The sequence below is a fragment of the Artibeus jamaicensis genome, unplaced genomic scaffold (assembly GCF_021234435.1).
Source record: "Artibeus jamaicensis isolate MK-2021 breed Jamaican fruit bat unplaced genomic scaffold, CSHL_Jam_final contig_233, whole genome shotgun sequence".
NCBI lineage: Eukaryota > Metazoa > Chordata > Mammalia > Chiroptera > Phyllostomidae > Artibeus > Artibeus jamaicensis.
The window spans coordinates 45,817,389-45,835,415 of NW_026521486.1; positions in this window are offsets into that span (position 1 = coordinate 45,817,389).

An 18,027-nucleotide genomic window follows, 5' to 3' on the forward strand; every position below is an offset into this window, starting at 1 on the left:
GTATTTCCCAGTCTTGCCTGGCCTCAAAACAAAGAGGCAAATAACTAGCTGCAGGGTAAGTGCTTTCAATTGAGAAGTGAATACAGAGCAAGAAGTGAGCAAATATATTCTCTAATTAGAATCTTAAACTGCCCAAAAGAGATGCCTGAAGTTCTAGGATTGAGAATGGTACGGTTCCAATTTTTTGCTGCCTAAATTTAAATGCCCATTCGGGGGTGGGAGAGGGAAGTTTACGAGGCGCCACCTCAGTTAGAGTCCAGGTCCACCCACAGTTTAAGGAAATTATTGCTTATTAACCTACCTGAGCCTGCAGAACCAGAAAAGTCACCTAAATACAGTTTTGTAAAGCCAGCTCAGGAGGCATCTATTCACGCCTATAATGCACTACTCAGATGCACAGAGTATTATATAAGCACACCAAATCTTTAAGACTTGAGTTTGAGTCTGTATTGTTATTCACTTACTTAACTAATCTTTTAAAAGCTCCTGCTAGGGCCTGATTGGTTGCCAGGTATGAAACCAAGAACCAGTAATTGCAAATATCAAGCTGAACATCAAGGCGCCTGAGTCAGGTGACAAATCATTTCAAAAACAATATGATAATATCTCAGCAGATAATTATGGCACTCTCTACATATCAGGAGCCACAGCATGTTGTGGGGACACTGTGGAGGAGCCATCAACTTTGCTAAATGGCAGTTTCGGAGAACTTCCAAAAAGAAATTTTTCTACTGAATCTTGAAGAATGGCTAAAGGTCCACCAGATACAGAAATGCAAAAGCTCTCACACATACTTAGTAAAATTTAACCAAGAATATTTTAGGCAACACTTTTAATGACTTCCTAGTCATCTTCTTGAGGTACTGGCCATCCCCAAAGGTAGCCACTGAAGTAAGTTAGCCAGCACTGCTTGGACACGCCTTTGGAATGTTGTGTGGCTCTGAGAGAATGAGGGACAAGTGAGACATCCAAAGGCACATATCGAATTGCTGTGTTAACTGACTAAATATATAAAAAGTGAAACTAAAACCAAGGGCATATGAGCAGGTCAAGCCTGAGTTACCTTTGAACACTGTTCTTACTTCACTAGTAGCACAAGGTCAGACTGCCCAAGGATTCGCTTGGATCCAGCAAATCGACAAATATTTACACGATGGCTATTCTGTACAAATCACTTTCCTGGGGTTGATGAATGTGGAGCTTGGTAAAAGAAAGGCGTTTTCAAACGACAAAAGTATCCATACTTCTAGAGGGCAGGGCCAGGCCTTCCATTGGTCTTTATAGGACCGTTAAAAGGATGGTTCAGTTTCCAATTATGTTTTACAACTCATTCATCTATTCCTCTACATATCTTGTTCCTGACTTTGTGCACTATAAGGCTCTCTTGTTTTTAGAAAAATCCATTGAACTTAAATCAAATAGTGAATGCTTTCATTTGGTATAATTATGTTTTATGATTTTGTTTCTAAGCATCCTCTGGTTTTAGAATTTCAAAAGTGCAGTAAGTACAATCTGGGGAGCATTAGCTTCTCAAGAGCCCATTACTGTTATTTATTGTTTTGTCTTCATTAAAGTTTCCATTAACCTTTTCTCCATCATCACATAGTTTATAAATTGCAATCAATTGTCTATTGAATAAAAAGAAGTTTTGCTTGTAACTGATCTAACAATTAAATACATTATTTTGCCTTCGCTTCCATCCTGTTGGTTCTTGAGAGCTACCTTCTAATCATTTCACAAACAGTTTAGTAATTTTTTTTACCAAAGGTCACTAAAAGTAACCTTTATAAAAGTAACACTTCACCAAAAAAGTTAGGTCTTCAAATGTGTAGGTCAAACTTTACGGTATAGTCAACTCCCAATTCTTTGTGTCTCGGCACAGACCTAGGAATACCAACACACAACATGGAGAGTGCAGCTGAATGAATCTCTTAAGCATTGCCTACAATGCTTAAAAGATGTGTTTAAAGTTCCACTTGAGATACATACACATGGAAATTATAGAAGCTATTATTTGCATAATATATTGAAAGTCGAATAGCACAATAGAGAGTACTTTAGTTCCAGCAACTCTCACACTAACAAAGGAGATATATTTCAACTATTTAACCTTGTGGTCAGAGATCTCGTTACCAGAGGTAAAAGTGCTAGAAGCCTTAGAAATGCATTCCACAATATTCTTTCCCTGCGGTAGGAGTACTTCCTCCTACCCTGTATTTTACACAAAGCAAGAGAGAACACCTGAGCCCTCTTGGTCTTTTAGAAAGGTGCTCCTTAAGTGAAAAAATAACTTAAGTTGTGCAAGAATGACAATTAAGAGCTAAAATTTATTGATCTATACTTGTGTTTGAGGAAATTCATGTCTATTGTCATACTTAATCCTAACAATAACACAGTAACACAGATAATATTAATTATTCCCACTTTACAGGTGAGATGATTAAGTTTCCTAAGATCTTAAGTAATTTGCCAAAAAACCATGGTAACAACATGACAGAGTCAAAACTCAAACACTGGTCTGTGGAAGTCAGCAGCCCAAGTTCTCAGCACTTCCCCAAATGTTAAGGACTGGCATGTCACAACCCAGTCATTCCTGGTGTCCAGCTAATGCTTCTCATGGCACCCTGATTAAAATTCAGATATCCTGCAGGCCCCAGAGCCTGCTGGGATCTGACCAGGTTGTCCTCTCTCGTCCTGTCTGCTCTACCCACATTCCTCAAGGGCCAGTTCCCTCCTGCCTCGGGGGCTTTCTAAATGTGGGAATCCAAGCCACACCCCCTTTTCACTACTATCTGCAGATTTCAACCACCCCTTCCTCAGGACGTGCTTCCTACCAGCTTCCCAACATCCCGTCAACATTCCCTCCCTTCACCCCACCCCCAGTTAGATCAGTTGGTTGGGCATCATCTGTCAGAGAAAAAGGTCACTGGTTCAAATCCCTGTTAGGGCACATGCCTGGGTTGCAGGTTTGTTCCAGGTCGGAGCTTGTACAAGACACAACCAATCGATGTTTCTCTCTCACATCGATGTTTCACTCTCTTTCTCCCTTCTTTCCTCTGTCTCTACAAACAAATAACATTTAAATCTGTAAAACAACAGATTTAATTAATTTATTAATAAATGGCTTCTCACAGGACAATGGCTTCCTTCACGGAGCCATTGTCCTGTGAGACCACTGTCCAGGCAGGAGGGCCTTGTAAACTGTAAAGTGCTGGGGGCATGCCATTGTGATTATCCCAGTTCCCAAAAGAGAAACTGTTGTTCCAATGAGCGCAAACGGACAGACACGTCACACTCACCCCCAGGAGAGGAGGGGGTGTGGCTTGGGGCAGGGCCAAGGCTTCCTGGGGTGTTTGTGACACCAAGTGAATTTAGTCCAGAAAGGTTCCATGGAGACTATGATGCAGCAGAGAGGTGAACAAACAGGAGTTGGTGATTCTGTTCTGGGAGAAGGGAGGTTATTGTCTAGGAGTGGAGCAGCAAGCTGTTTGACCTGCCCAGGGCTACTGAGTCAAAGAGAATGTTTCCCTCCACAAATAAACATGTGCCAGGGCTACAGGATGTGGACACTCACCTTCAGTGAATTCAACTTTGACATAAGAGGAAAGGATATGAAGGGTTTTTTATGTTAATAACAATAAAGTAGATTTTCATTTTTTCTTCATTTTTTATTTTTGATATTTTAATTGTTCAAGTACAGTTGTCTGCCTTTTTTTAAAGAAAAATATGATGGGCAATGTTTAAAGTTTTTTTACTCCTATTACCAACCTGTTTTGTATCTTAGTACCCCTTGCTATTTTTCTCACATTTGGTGAGTGTCATTTATTCGCTTAGGGATAAGAAGATTCAGCTAAAAGCCAAGGCTTTTGAGTTTCAGATGCTTTGTTTTTTTGAATTGTATAAACTTAAGCCCTAAGCAAACTTGGGGCTAAGAATAAAGTCAGGGCTTGGAGGGAGCTATGAAGAGGGCGATTTAGAAAAGTAGAAAGTACTCTACTTCGAAGAAAGAGGCCTGAGCCCTGGGCTTAGCCCTGGGCTTAGCTCCACCTCTGCCTGAGCCCAGACTGTGGATGGGGGCGGAGGTGGAGGCACATGGCATAGGCGGGGCTCCAGGCAGGCTCTGAGGCTCCACGCTCCACTTTCCCACAGGACTTCCCTACGCCAGCCTGATAGGGCAGCAGAAGGCCTCCACAAGGGGGCTGAGGAGGAGCCCCCAGGACAGTCTGAGAACGTTGCTCAGGTGCCCACAAGCAGGGCAGACCTGGCCAGGGAGCTGCCACAGTGACCTGCATGGGCCCAGTGCAAGCCTCAGTGGGAATGAGGATGTCAACCCGAGGGGAAGCTGACGAAGTGAGACCAAGCAACGCTCAATGGCCAGAACAGCAATAACTTAAAGGCTGACCAGAAAGAGAGGCAGAGTTTACGAGGTTCAACTTCAGTTGGGGTACAGAAAAATGACCATCATTTTAGTTCCATACACCTGAGTGAGTGGACTGAAAATCTAACCCACTTCAGAAGTAGTAACAAGATAAACTATGCATTGAAGTGTCAAATGAGCTGGAGGAGTGTGGATTGGAGAAGCCCGAGGCCCCACCTTTCTTACACACGCACACACACTTTCAGAGCATTTTTCTATACATCACGTTGATTTCATCCCCTCATATAAAGGCACTTACACAATAGGGACTTTTCTGCAGCCCTTTCTGAGCACAGCCCCATCATTCAGCATCCTTGAGTTGCTTAGCCTGTAAATTACAAAGGTTTATCCCAATGTCCCCTAGAGCCTCCACAGGTAGTCTTTCATGTCAAATATTTTTTTTATGATAATAAAAAAAACAACTCTAGACGTGTTTAACACAGCATCCAACATGTACCCAAGGGGTGTAATTAGCACTTACTATGTTAGAAAGGCAAGGCAAGATATAATTCAGCACCACTTTCCTGAAAGAAAGCAGCGAGGTGCAAGGGGGGGAAGAATTGCCTTTCTTCACGAGGTACTCTGCAGTGATATTTACCGTGGTCCCGTTAATCATGGAATAAAACAGGGGGTTATATCGTGTATGCCAGGCATCCATCCTCTCTCCTGGGGGGAGTAACACAGACTGCCTGTGGATTGCTAACCTCATTTGCAGGGACCGGCCCCACCGAGAGTTCCAGATTCCCAGTCAGGTGCAGGGTACCGATGGCAACGGATACTATTAACAGCGTTTAACTTTTTTTAAAAAAATAAACGTGGGTGTATGTGGAGAGGCTCTGCTTCAGCCCTGCCCAGCCCTTCTGCAGCAGTGGTTGGCTAACTGGCTTTCGCCTTCATGGTAAAGCTTCTGAACACTCTCTGCTCTCTGCCATTCTGTCTTGTTTTCCTTCTTCAGATTATGTTTGAAAAGGGGCTGTGACTCCCAGTCAGAGTGTTTCCAATTTTGCCCGAGCGGTGCACCTTCCGATCACTTGTATCCGTTCTCAGGTTGAAGTCGTCATGGCCAAATACTATGCTGCTGTAAGACCACTTTCTATCAGAGGAAAGGACAGTTTTGTGGGCAAGGGATTTAAAAATGCCACCAAAATGATATGATGTGTGTCATTTTGAATTTAAAAGCTCAGATTAAAAAAAAACAAAACCTCACACACATTTTAACAATTTCATTAAAGTCGACGGCATGGGAGAATGTGAAGTGAATTTCAGAACCAAAATGATGCTATTTGATTCAAATTACTTATTAATATGTTGCAGCTGGGTAAAGGATAGGGCATTTTCTTTGCATCTTAAGAAATGAAAGCATTAAATAGGATGGATTAATACTTAATGCTCTAAATATTTAGACAGGCCATTTCGGTCTAAATCACTCCAAAGTTTGAGGTGGTTCAAGTGATAGAATCCAGACTTGTGCCTTAGTGTTTAAGATGTTTCCATAACTGAGGGCAGAACCACAGAGGACTTCAGTAAGGTTTAGGAAACAAGGTTAGATAAATATAAGAATTTTGTTTGAACAGCCTTCAGCCAAAAGGTAAAGGCTTAGAAAACTTTAGAGATGATGCTACCACAATGTCAAAGGAAAATGATATGTCATTTCTTAGTTCTGAAGTTAGTTGTATTTTATATTAACCACACCACATAGTCCAGTGCTTAGACAAGATGTACTGAATGAAAGAATCAGCAAACATAGGTAAAAACGTGTTGGGAAGAATTAAATAAAAAATAATTATTATAATAATAGGTGCCAAAAAACCCTAGCCCAGCTCAAAACATTAACATACATGTGTCATTTCTTGATCATTTTGAGAACAACCTGTTAGTGTTTTTGGTTGTCATTTCAATTCCTACGATCAGACTTTACCTTAAAAATTAAGCTACACTAGAAATGGTACTGCCCAGTATTAATTCTCTATGATAATAGAGATCTAAATTATCCTGGAGATTAATTTTAAAAAGGTTGATATTTAAAAATTACCCAGGAAATTTCCTGGAAATCACCAAAATGACTAAGGTAACATTTTTCATAAATTCTAAGATTCACTTTCCCCAACATCTTTAAATCTCTGAAACTGAAATGTGTTCAGCACTCAACTGTGTCTTTCAGTTATAACTGATGGCATTTTTTTCTTGGTAGTGCATGAAATAATAATACATCTTAAAGTGATGGTGTCTTACTTATACTCTATAATGTATGGTAGCTTGGGGCCAGGAGCATTCTTACAGAGTGAGGGGATGAAACCCTCCCATAACTTTCTCAGAGTGGATAGATGCTATCCACCCAGCTGCCTAGGGTCAGTTGGTTTTCTAGAGCTGCACTGCCGATTATAATAACCACTAGCCACATGCAGTCATTTCAAAGTCAATTGATTGAAATCATTAAAAATCAGTTCCTTCGTGGTACTAGCCAAATTTCAAGTGCTACATATAACCACCAGTATCTATTGGCTAACATACTGGACCATGTAGATTTACAGGACAATTTCAACATCACAGAAAGTTTTATAGGTCAATGTCAGGGGAGAGTACTAACTTGATCTGATAAATTCTTCAGATTTGAGCAACAGTACAGAAAGCCCACATAAATTTTAGTATCTGTCTCAGGGGCAGCAGTTTGGTGTAGTTAATACAAGCATGGGCTTTGAAACCAAGAAACCTAGGTCTGAGTCGTGAATGCCGAACTTGTCAATGTGGCTATGGTCAGGATGCTTGACCTCTCTAGGGCTCAGTTGTTCATGTGTATGATAAAGCATAATCGCTATAATTATTACTTTGTAGGGCTATTTAACAACAAAGTATCATTCACAATGCATATAGTAAGCATTCCATAAACACTAGTTTTCATGATTAGTCTTTGAGAATTTTAGTGGCTACACTGTAGTCAAGTTGCAGTGTGATGGCGTCTGAGACACGCTCAAGTGTAACCACAAATAAGGTGGACAGGGAATAAAGAGAAGGGAACTGGCTCGGCCAGCCAGGGGAGGCAGAGAGATTCCCCGGAGGGCTGACGCTTGTACTGCATGTGTGAGAGTGACCAGGACTCCACTGCATGAAGGAGGCTGAGGTTGGGATTTTTTGCCAGAGGAACAGTTTGCATGATGTCACAGAAACTTGCAAGAACTCTTGGCATTAGGAAAAAAAGGATCTGATTTGGAAATAAGATGAAGAAGAGAAATAATCAGGACCTGAGGCTATGAGATGTTTGTTGAAGCCCAAGTGTGAAGGGCCTCAGCGCCCTGCCAAATTTTTATCAACTTGAGGCTGGGGACCTATTGCCATGGTCTGGGTGAGAGCTCTGAGCAAGACTGACAGGGGAAGTGGAGAGGAGTCATCTATACTCACTGTTCCAGTTTGTCTCCTCCCATTTGCTCTTAAAGCCAAAGCTGCTCTTAATCAGAATCACTACCGCCCTCCACGTTGCTGTGCCCTGGGAGCAATGTTGGTACTCATCCTGCTTGGTCTAAGAGCATCATCTGAAAAAGTTCATCACTCTAGCCTCCTTAAAACACTTTCTTCACTCAGCTTCCAGAAGATCATACTCCTGATTTTTCTCCTACTTCATCATCATCTCCTTCTAAATCTCCCATACTGGTTTCTCCTCATCTTTCCAACACTTAACAATGGGGCACCAGGGCTCAGCCCTCTGAGCCTCTGGACTTTCTTATGAGTCCTCTGATGAGCTCATTTAGCCTCATGGCTTTGCATATACGCTCTCGGGTTTAAATCTCCAGCCCAGCTCTCTAGCCTGAAGTCCACATTTGTCCATCAACAACTCACCCTTGGATCAACAGACCTGGATGCCTAAAGGGCATCATCACTACTTAACTTGTTCAGAAAAGATCTTTTTCAATCACCATTTACATTTAATATTATTGTGTATTAGTTTCACATGTGCAACATAGTGGTTATACATTCCAGTACTGATACTTCCCCCTAATATTCCCAGTACTCAACTGGCGCCGTCCATAGTTATTACAATATTATTGACATTCTTCCTTATGCCATACTTTACATCCTCATATGACTATCTTGTAATTACCAATCAGTACTTCTCAGTTCCTTCACCTGTTGCACCCAGTCCCCCAACCCCCGCCCCTCTGGCAACTATCAGTCTGTTCTCTATGAGTTTGTTTCTGTTTTGTTTGTTCTGTTCATATTGTTCTTCAGATTCCACATATAAGTGAAATCATATGGCATCTCTCTTTCTCTGACTGACTTATTTCATAACTAGGTCCATTCATGTTGTTCTAAATGGCAATATGTTGTTTTTTATGGCCAAGTAATATTCCATTGTATGTATGTATCACAGCTTTTTTATCCACTCATCTATTGATGGGCACTTGGGTCACTTCCATAGCTTCATTACTGTAAATAACACTGAAATAAACATAGGGGTGCATGTATTCTTTGGAATAAGTGTTTTGGGTTTCTTCAAGTATATATGCAGAAGTAGGAACCAATGGGTCATAAGGCAGTTCCACTTTTAATTTTTTGAGGAACGGTCATACTGTAGAGAGTGTCTGCACCAATCTCAAAACAGAATTCTTGATCTGTCATTATAAACCACACCTCTTCCTGCAGTTCCTTATTTGAGTTGATGGCAGCCTTCCCAGTGGCTCAGGTCCAAAACTTTGGAGCTATTCCTGACTTTCCCTCTGTCTGTCTCTCTCTTCTCTCTCTCTCTCTCTCTCTCTCTCTCACACACACACACACACACACACACCCACCATATCCAATTTGTCAGTATATCCTACTGACTTACTTCTAGAACACCTCCACTTCTCACCATCTCAGCTGCCACCACCTGTTGGAGCAGCCACCACTTCTCCTCCTCACACTGCCCATATCTCCTGTCCCCACCCCCACCCCACACCCATCTATTCTCAAGACAACAGAGTGATCTCCTTTTGACATAAATCAGGTCACTCCATTCAAAATCCTCCAATGACTCTACACATCCAAGTAAAAGTCAGAGACATCAACATTACCCATGTGCCCCTACACAATTTTCCCATCTCCTTCTTTCTCTTGCCCACTCTCCTCTGGCTACACGAACCTCCTCTCTGTCTCCTGAACATGATAAACACTCTTCTGCCTCAGAGCCTTCGCACTTGTCATTCTCGCTGCTAAGCATACCATATTTTTCAGATTATAAGATGCACTTCCCCCCCACATTTGGGGGGAAAGGAGGATGCATCTTAGAGTCCAAATGTAGCTTGCCTGGCTCACTGTTGTGGGGGGCCATGGTGCAGCAGGGTCACAGGAGGCAGGAGCAGGGTCGCCGCTATGGCATACTATAGTGCTAGGGAGGAGGGTACAGGCAGTGCAAGCACGTTAGGAGAAGAAAGCCTATGGCGCCCCTACGTGCCCCCATCATGTGACTGGTGTGTCCCCCATTAACATTAGCATAGGCAAATTCCACTGCAGGGTCACTTGTCAATGTGTCCCTGCAGCTGTTGCAAAACTACAACTCCCATCATGCTTGGACAGGTTGGGATGATCAGAGCTGTAATTTGGCAACAACTGCAGAGCCACACAGGTTGTGCAAAACTGCTGTCCCCACACAAGAGTGTTGCACAACCTGTGGCCCTACAGCAGCAAATCTCCTCATAACAGTGTCAGCGGAAGATCCCCCATAACAGTGTGTCATCCACTGATGTTCTCAGCTACAGTGCCCCCATAACTATGAAGGACACAGTGCTAGTAGTTCTGTCATTACTGTATTTTGTTGTAGAAAGATATGATAGCATACCATAGTCTCCTGCTGAATCTACCGTAATTGTGGAAAGATGTCAAAGCAGAAAAGGATTCCACATAAAATCCCTTTTAAACTGGAGGTAGAGAAGTACGCCAAAGAACATGGGGACAGAGAAGCGCAGAGACACTTTGGGCCACCTCCAACCAAAAAAATAATATGGGAGTGGAGGAAACAGGAGGATCAACAGCAAAAAATGGACAAAACAAAACAATGTTTTCATGGGCATGCTGCAAAATGGTCACAGTTAGAAGTGAATATGAAAGAGTGGATCACAGGTCACAGGAACAGTAGCTTTTCAGTACCTACAAAAATGATCATACATGAAGCCAAATGTCTTCCTGCAGAAGACGGGCATTGAGGACTAGAAAGGCGTTGAGGACTTCACTGGATCACCATTGTGGTGCCACAGACTTATGAAGAGATGTGGCCTTCCTACGTGCACCAAAACTAGGACTGCACAAAAAATGCCTATAGAATATGAATCCAAGATTGTGTCTTTTCACAAGTTTGTACTGGATGCAAGAAAGAAAAATGGATTTGAAATAAGCCAGATTGGGAACATGGATGAAGTCCTGTTAACCTTTGATGTCCCATCAAACAAGACTGTTGTGAAAGGTGCCAAAACCATAACTGTGAAAACCTCAGAGCGTGACAAAACCCATTACACGATTGTGTTGTCCTGCTGTGCAGATGGCACCAAACTGCCACCAATGCTGGTTTTCAAGAAAAAAAAAAAAAAAACATGCTAAAAGAGGCAATCCCAAGAGGAGTTATTGTCATGTTCATGACAAAGGACGGATGAACAAAAATGGTATGAAGATATGGATAGAAAAAGTGTGCTCCAAATGTCCTGGAGGGCTTCTGAAAAAAACCTGCACTATTAATGCTTGACCAGGTTAGCACACATATCACTGAAGCCACAAAAAAGAGATTTAAAGAAGAGAAAACATATCTAGCCATAATTCCTGGGGGGTTTACCAGCCAGTTGCAAGGTTTGGACGTTTTCATCAACAAGCCATTTAAGGTTTTCATGAGAGAAGAGTGGAACAAATGGATGGCTGCTGGAAATCCTGATCTGACACCAACTGGATGAATGAAGAGGCCCATGATTACCCAAGTTTGTGAGTGGGTGAAAACCTCATGCAGTCAGTTAAGGATGAAACCATTGTGAGGTCCTTCAAAAAATGTGGCACCAGCAGTACCTTAGACAGCTCTGAAGATGACATCCTCTACAAACAAAGGGAAGACAGTGATACTAGTGATTCTGAGGAACTGAGCTTCATACATGTGGACAGTAGTGACGAGGAGTGCTTGGGGTTCCCTGATGGTTAGAGGAGTTTCCCTACTTAAAGCTTAAAGTCCGTAGTAATGGTTGTTAATGCTGCTGTTGAGTTCTGTTTACATTTCTATTGGTGAAATATTATGTTATTAACATAAATAACATAATTAATAACATAATTAAATATTTTACCACATTTTGTGCCTCAAAACTTTTTTTCCTATTTTCCTCCTCTAAAACCTAGGCGCGTCTTATAGTCCAAAAAACACACTATCTCCCCGCCCCCGCTCCACCTGACATCTGCTTACTTCTGGCCCTGCCCTCGGTGTTTAGCCAAATGCCCTTTTCTCAGTGAAGCCTTCCTGTGTCCCTTTTTACCATGAATACCACCATTTAACACATTCCCTATGCCTCCACCTGCTAAATTTTTCCCATAGCTTTATGGCCATTAAATGCTATCTATTTTGCTCATTTATTTCATTTACTATCTGTCTCTTCCAGCCAGAGTATAAATTCCACAGGGACAGGGATTTTTGTCTGATTTTGTTTACTGCAGGTTCCCAAAGCCCGGCATGTTGGCGCTCTGTAAATGCTTGTTGAACAAATTAATGCACACGTTCATTTCTTTGTGGCGGCTGAGGGGCATGGAGGAGGTAAGAAGTCACTCACATTGTTTTATGACATTTAGTGGACACCTTCCCTATGCCAAGTACTATGCTAGATGTTAAAGATCCAGGTGATTTCAGCGGTTGTGAGTGTAGTGATGCCAGCAGCCAAGATAGTGACTCTAAAGAAGCAACAGGGGTACTGCGGACACTTGTTGAATTTGGGGGCTTACAGGACACTCAGGTACAGATTCTACTCAGAAACTGGAATTGATTCCAAAATCTATGGAGCCCGACTATGGGGCAAGGTCACGAGCCTCCCTGCAGCTCTAAGCCACATGCACACCTGGCCAGGAGCACTGTTCCCTGTGCTGTCTCTGACTACAAAGAATACAGTGAACAGTCAGAATCCTTGCCCCTTCGCACTGATTGAGCCCTCAGCTTCCCAGATGAAAGGGGCTGTAGAACTACAAAGTGGATCTTGGTGAGTCAGAGAAAAGGCTGGCATCCTTATGGCCCTTACCAGGGTCATCTGGGTTTGTCACATGTTCTTCTCCAAGAGGTGACCCAGCCACTCCCTAATCTCCTAGTGAGACCTAAATTGTCCTCAGAGAGTGAATCAAGAATACTTAATAAAGAGTAAAAAGTTGTTATACCTATGTATCTCAGGGAGAAAAGATCACTTCAAATACATTAGTTAAGACAGAGAATTCTTTTGAAAAAAAATTTAATTAAAAAAAACTGGGGGTGATTTCCAGTAATGCAAGACTTCAAACAGAGTGGAGAGGAGAACAAGGAACTGGTTTTCTCCTGCTCCAGTGGGCACCATGGCTGAGGAGGTGAAGAGTTTGCACAGAGGACTAAGGATAGCTTGTCAGCAGATGGCTTACCTATTCTAAGAAGTGTCTGCAAGGAACAAATATAAAAGAAGCAAATGGGTTGGATCCTCCATACTGACAAAGATAGAATGTGACTCTGAGGATATGTTTCCCAGAACATGAAGGTATCTGCAGCAAGAAAGCTTATTTTGGAGCAGGAAGGGTTCAGGGAGGGTGGGCTGGGGGGAAGGAGGAAGTGTCTGAATTCTGGAACCTTTATTAAAGTGTGTTTTTCTCGTCTGAATCTTTTGGTGCCTGTGTCTGTGACAGTATTCATAACTCAGCCGCAGTGTGCCAACAAACCCCATATGTTTTGGTTCTCTTCTTATCGTTTAAGCCAAGATAAGGTTGGAATTAGTGTGTTGCCAAAGATTTGTGAGAGCAAACACACAGTGGCAGAGGGTGGGGAAGTGTCTTACTCATTTTTGTTTTCTGCAGCAGAAGACTTACACCAAGAGGACGCTCAATAAAAGCTCCTTAATTAGATGTGCATGTCCTTAAAACAGAAAAAAGAAGAAAGTTCTCCGTGGGGAAGGCCTTTATGTACAGACTGAGGGGAGTAGCTGCGAGTCAGGTAACCAGTCTCGGAGCAGAGACACCATCTTTAGCCACACTGGGAGAGAAAGCACGGTCTTCTCTCCCCACTCTGCTCCTCGTCCACCCATTCATCTGCCAGGCTTCAGTCACTGCGTACATGTGAGTAGCTACCACCTGCCAAGCACTGCTTTGGATGCTGGGGACATAAAGAAGAACAGGACAAAGTCCTCATATAAAACTGGTAATGAAGTATGGGAGAAAGAGGTTAATAGCATTATTTAATGTCAGATACTATGATAAGCTCTTTTCCAAACGTTATTTTACTTAATCTAATTCTTCTCAGGTTTTTAAAAAATCCTTACTCCATATGTTTATTGATTTGAGAGAAACATCGATCCATTGCCTCTCGTATGCACCTGACCAGGGATCGAACCCACAACCTAGGTATGTGCGCCGACTGGGAACTGAATCTGCAACATCTTGTCGTACAGGACTGATGCTCCAAGGAGCACAGCCACCTGGCCAAGGCTAATTCTTCTCAGATGTTGACATACCTATGAATCATCTGGAAACTCTATTAAGTTGCAGACCTGCTTCAGTAAGTCTGGGAAGAGGCCTGGGATTTTGCATTCCTAACAAGCTCCCGGGTGATGCCTACTCCAATGTTTCTGTTTAAACATCCCAGGAACCCTTTGTGGAAGGAACTATTATCACCTCCATTGAAGAGGAGGAAACTGGAGCTTGGAGAGATTACACAATTCACTGATGGTCATACAACTAGTCAACTCCAGAAACAGGTCAAGATTTAAAACTATTAACCACTCCCCTCAACGGCCTCTCTTAAGACAATTTGCCAAGCAATGGGACTGGGAGAGCTAGTCAGTGCACACAGGGAACAAATGGCATGAGGTTCAGAGAAGGCCTCCCAAGGGACGGGATATAACCAACAGCGGGACTTACCAATGTCATGTAGGCTCTAGAACAGTGTTTCTAAACCTGTTTTTCAGCTCTGGTTATCGACTTGCCCCATGCAGCTTTCTTATGCATTTTCTTTCTAATCCCCACCTGCCAGAAACTGTTAACGCCATGAGTGTACTGTAATCTGTTTATGTAACATGGCCCTTTGGAGTCCTCAAAATCATTGTAATCTCTAAGATTTTTTCACACATTCCCCTCCCTCCAGAAATTTCTGTCCTACTGGGGCAGTATTGCCCCTATTGAGAATACATGATCTAGCACAAAATTCCACTCCCCTGTGAAACATATCACTGCTTTGACAGAATCGCAAAATCTCATGATTGAAAATAAAGGCATATACCCTTCTGCAAAAACCTTGACCGGTGATCATCTATACTGTGCTTGGACACTTACAGTGATGGTGAACTCCCTACCTTATGTGGCAGCCCATCCATCTTAGGAGAACTAAAAAACTCTTCTTTTGAGTTTAGATCTAGCATGTTAAATTTTTTATTCACTAGTTGGAGTTCTACCATTTGCTGCTGAACGGAAGGTGTAAAGCTAGGGGCAATGGAGGGTAGAAACATGCAGAATACTTGGTTTCTGTTCTCAGGACCAGACAGTAATTGTGCATGTTTGGAAGTGTTATGAAAATTCTCTTGTGAATCACCTCTTTCAAACTTTATGCTTATTGACTTTGTATCTCTCATAATACAGTGTGAAGTTTCTCTAGCTCCTGGAAGAAGCCTCATCACACTTTAATTCATCTACTGCCAACTAAACTTTTTAAGTATTGGTGGTGTTTTTAGGGGTGCTGTAAGTGGTACAGTAGAAATAGCAATGGTTAGGGGTGAAAACATCAGGGGTGACAAAAACAGATGGCTTCGGTGTCTACTTAAAATATCACAGGTAATCACTTATAGAATGAAAAATCATGTACCCGGAAAACAGGTGGACGGGGAGGAAAGGAGGGACTAGGTGGCAGTAAAAGCGAGCTCAGCTCTCACCCTTCATAGTGGGGACTCCGCGGGGTTGTCAGAAGTTGAAGGACGAACAACAGACCAGCATGATATTTGACTTATGGAAATAGCTATGAATGTCTAAAAACAGAAGCAGACAGGGGGGTGAGATACAGGGGGGATAGGAGAGTTTTGATATTCCTCATAAATTCTTCTAAACCAGCAGACATTCTATGCAATACATATACACATGAATTAAAATTAAAAAGAAAAGAATGATGGAATAGAAACAGAGTGGTGCTCTGTCACTAACTACCAGCCTGATGTGAATAAGTCATCTGATGCTGGATTTAAATTTCTCACCTAAAAATAGGCCAAGTCACTGATTTCAGTGGTTTTTTTAAATAAAATACTACACAGATTCCGGATACACTGAAAAACATTAATGGGGCTCCTCTGATGGCCGGTGGGAGGCCGCAGGGGCACGCCCCGCCGAGCCTTCCCCTCGCCCTCATCCTTCTCCGCAGACCACCTCCACTGCAGGCAGCCCGAGACCCCTCATCAAAGAACGGCAAGAATTTAGTTTGACAACGATTAGCGGGCATGATTGTCCTTCAAATTATGGTCATAACCCATTAATTTAGTGGCTTTTAATCAAAATAGGATAGGACAGGATGGAATAGAACAGAAAAATTTGATGCAATTGGTTGTATTGTTTTGCACAACTCTTCATTTCATCGTGTGTGTGTGTGTGTGTGTGTGTGTGTGTGTGTGTGTTCACTACCTTCCTGGCCAGCTGGGTGGAAAGAGGTTTCCAGGAGAGTCTGTCCTGTAGAGGACCTTAGTACCTGGGCAGGGTGGATGTCCGATGGCGGCAGACCTGACTGAGCGTGCTGTTTAAAATGGCGTGGGGGGCCTCACAGTAAACAGTGCTAGCCAAGTCCAGACCCCTGCCCTTGAGCCAGGCCTCCTGTGAGAGCCATGCCCCCCCCCCTCCGAGCTATAGGGCCCTGTGGGAAGGGCTGCAGGTTCAGGCTGAAGCCAGGCAGGGGTCCTGGGCACCGCTGCCAGACACATTCGGGGGTTTTAGTAGTGAGGCATTTGAATGAAAACATCATTGTCTTTAAAAAAAGTGAAGAATGAAGATGGACAGTGTGTTTTTTGCTAGAAGCCCCAACCCAGACTTTTCAGTTGTTTTTCCCAACTCTGACATTCTCTGGTTCTGCAACTTCTCTGAACCATCTACCTTCTCTTAGGACACAGAATTACAATAAGCAGCACAAATTGTCATAGACTCTGAACCTTCCAGACGTTCAGCTGAAACGCCTTCCTATTTCCACTAGGCATTACAAAGACTGCTGGCTGGGCTGCAGCTCACAGTCCCATCTGGGGAAGAGGAGAGAGCAGGTAATTTGAAAATGGGTCCAGGTGATCCTGATACACACTCGGCCACCAGCACCACTACTTTCCCAGCTCCCATCCCCGGGGCCAATAGTAGAAACAGCTGGCAATGCGATAGCAAAATGCACCTGGGCAAAACCAGAACACCTGTGCGCCAGTTGTTGGACAGGATGGCCAATGGTTCTTCTAGATTAGTGAATTTTTATGCAGTAGAGTTCTAAACCGATAAGAAATATCTCAGATAGATTTCATTTTTATGGATGCCAAAATAATTACAGTGTTTTATATTATGTTACAACAAACACAGGAAAGCACTCTGTCCTCATACAGAAAAGAAAACTAGAATAGATACACAAGATACACTACTTGGGCCTTATACCCCTAGGACTTCACACACCAACCCCTTGAAAGTACACAAAATTTTGTTTGGATGTGCATGCGTGCACTTTTCCCCCAGGGCAAAACGTCCATCACTTTCATCAGCTTCTCAAAGGAATGTGGAGTCAAAGAAAGTTTCAACGAAACACAAGGTTAGAGGATCACGTTTGTTATAAGCTCAATGTACGCCATTGTCTCCAGGTGAAACCCTTTTGACTTAATCAATACAGTGCTTTGTTTTTCCTCTTTGGGAAAGGCCTTAAACCCCCAGAACATCTGCCTCACCAAGGGTGCATCCATTCGGAGCCGACAGCCTTGGATGACACACGCCTGGGCAGGAAGGCCTCCCCAGAAGTTCCCCTGCAACCCCTGGCAGGGAGCCCCTGCCCCAGCACCTGGGAGGACGCCCTCCGCAGGCCCCTGAGAGACTCCACGGGAGCAGCAGGGCACGTGAGAAAACAAGAACGCCATCCCGATGACCGACGATTATGTGCCGGGCACTTCATGGGATAAGACTATTAAAAATGATGAATGGTAAATGTATTTTATTATATTTATTTACATTTCTAGTTATTTTCTTAGGTGAGATGTCCAGAATTTATGGACCAAGGGGAATGAATATACTCAAAGCTGTTGATACTTTTTGTCAAATCACTTTGCTTAAAGAATAGCCTATTATACTCCCTCCAGAACTGTGCCAAGACCTATTTCAACACACCCTGGCCAGCATTAGATATTCTTTTTTCTTATTCTTTGCTAATTTTAAGCAGAAGCTGGTATCTCACTGTGTATATATTCGTCTGG